Source organism: Octopus bimaculoides, chromosome 3 (assembly GCF_001194135.2).
Source record: "Octopus bimaculoides isolate UCB-OBI-ISO-001 chromosome 3, ASM119413v2, whole genome shotgun sequence".
In the NCBI taxonomy this organism is placed as follows: domain Eukaryota; kingdom Metazoa; phylum Mollusca; class Cephalopoda; order Octopoda; family Octopodidae; genus Octopus; species Octopus bimaculoides.
Genome location: NC_068983.1, coordinates 36,987,312 through 36,989,846, shown reverse-complemented (window position 1 = coordinate 36,989,846; position 2,535 = coordinate 36,987,312).

Below are 2,535 nucleotides of genomic sequence, written 5' to 3'. Positions count from 1 at the left end.
CAAACAACAGCAATATTAACAGATTGTGTAACAGTTCATTCTCTACTAATTATCTACTCTATCAAATAGTTGGTATTTGAGGGGAATGTTATGGGTTGTTTGTTCTAATTCCATTTTTTTTTCTAGGTTTTGAGGAGGAGGAGAAAGAGCAGGATTGGTAGCATGATATTCAAAGGCTAGCACTACAATGAATGCTCCCTTCTCCCAGTTGTGACTCTTTGCTGAATACAACTCAGAGCAACAGTTTATAATAACAGTGTACAATATTCTTTTCTACTCTAGGCACAAGGCCTGAAATTTTTGGGGAGTAGGGCCAGTCGATTAGATCAACTCCAGTACACAACTGATACTTAATTTATTGACCCCGAAAGGGTGAAAGGCAAAGTTGACCTCGGCGGAATTTGATACAGCATTCAATATTGCATCAATAGTTCAGTTAGTAATGATTCAGTTTTCTGAATCTGCTAAAACATTGTCCAGACAACTACAGCAATTTTTCATTCATAGATATGGTTACTTACTTAACTAGACTTTGGTCTGTCATGGGGTCATGAATCCCAGAACTCATAATGTTGGAGCTTAATCTGATTCTCATGGCATATAAGTGACTGAGATTGTATGGCTAAGGGGTTTAAAGTTAAAAAAGTTTCTTATGTATATTTTTGTATTTTTCTCGTACACCCAGATCTTAGCACCCTAGGTGATCACTTTGTTTGCCAAAAGTATAGCACCAGCCTTGAGAAGAGGCACTCATCATCATCATCATTTAATGCTCATTTTCCATGCTGGCAAGGGTTGGACATTTTGACAGGAGCTGGTAAGGTGAGGGGCTGCAAGGTTTCTACAGCTGGATGCCTTTCTTAATGCCAACCACTTTACAGAGTGTACTGGGTGCTTTTTACGTGGTGCCACCTTCAGGGCAGTGTCTGTGACATTTGAAAAATCTTACCAGACCAGTGAAATCAATTGGATTTCTGTTTTAAATACAACTGTAGTTACTTCAAACAGGACGGTCATGATTGGAAAGCCTTTAATAATTAAATCTTAAATCTAACTCTTATGATTCTATATTTCTGTTGAAATACACTGCTTTTGATTCAATTAATTTTGAAAATAATGAAGAATTTAGTAAAATAACTTTGTAGCAAAATGTAGTCCTTCGACCCATTGGATCCATCTAACCCATGCCAGCTTGGAAGATGGATGGTAAAAGATGATAATAATGAGGATTATTAACCTAGCATTTGTAACTTAAATTAACATAAAATTTTGATGGTATGTTTTAACTTTGATCACTCTAAAACAAAGCTTGTATCATAGAACTAGGGGTGGTTCTAAGATGGGTTGATATCAAAAGGATTAAACAAGTAATTACGAGTGTATATAAAGAAATGTAAGATATTTCTAAACTAGTAATTGGCACAGGCATAGCATTGTAGGTTGATGTATGATGGAAAACAGGGGAAGAGGTTAAAATTTCAGAGGGTTGCAAAGAGAACTGTTTAGTACAGGATCTGGAAAGTAACACTCAGTAAGAGGAAGAGGAGGATGACAGATGAGTGTATTGAGAGGGAATATGTATGTATAGGGGTAGGGGCAGAGGTTGTACAGCTAACTAATATAGGGGAGCAGATGCTGTTACAGTAGTAACAGAAGAGAAAAAAAGCATATTGTGATGTTAGTAGCTAGCTGGTTAATGAAACAGAGAGAGGGAGAAAGAAAGAAAGAAGGGGAGAGATGAAAGTAAGATTTTCTTGAAGAATATGTTTAGGTGCATATGCACTGGCTATGAGAGGAATAAAGTCCTTTTTATGATGAGAAGACTTCTAATGAACCAACCCTTACTGCTAGGAGGGAATTAATCAGTTGGTTAAGATAAACTTTGCTTATAGAATTCAGATATACCTCTGGGTGGAGGGAATTCTTTTCTCTGCAAAGCAAAGTCTGTATCTCCTACTGCTGTTAAAAAAAGGTCTGCACTTTTCTAGTAAATTCCAATTGATGCTTTTTACATGACACCAGCATGGGTGCTTTTTATGTAGCACAATACAGGTGCTTGTTACATGGTACCAGCATGTATATGGGAATATATCAGATCTTACTGGCATAAAATCTCAAGTGGATAAGAAGGATTCCTGTGAACAAAAGAAAGCTTAATGAATGTGAGAGATATATGTATTGTTGTAGCATCCAGTGAAATTTAATCAATTACACAAATGGACACAAATCATTGGTTGTCTTATAAAGCTGTAGATAACTAGATTGGAGACTAAATAGCTTGGTGATAAGAAATGTTTGGTGATAAGAAATGTTTGATAAGAAATGAAGTAAATTTCAGAAATTATGATTGTCAGTTTGTCATTTCTTGTCAACTTAAAATTTTAACAGGCTCATTTATGCTGTAAAACAAAAATAAATTTTAAAACATAATTTTTTTGTATAAGATAAAAATTTATTTTTGTTAAAAAAAAATAAAACAAGTAATATTCTCAATAATAATAATTCCATTTTTTTTATAAGAAGCAGAGGGGAGAG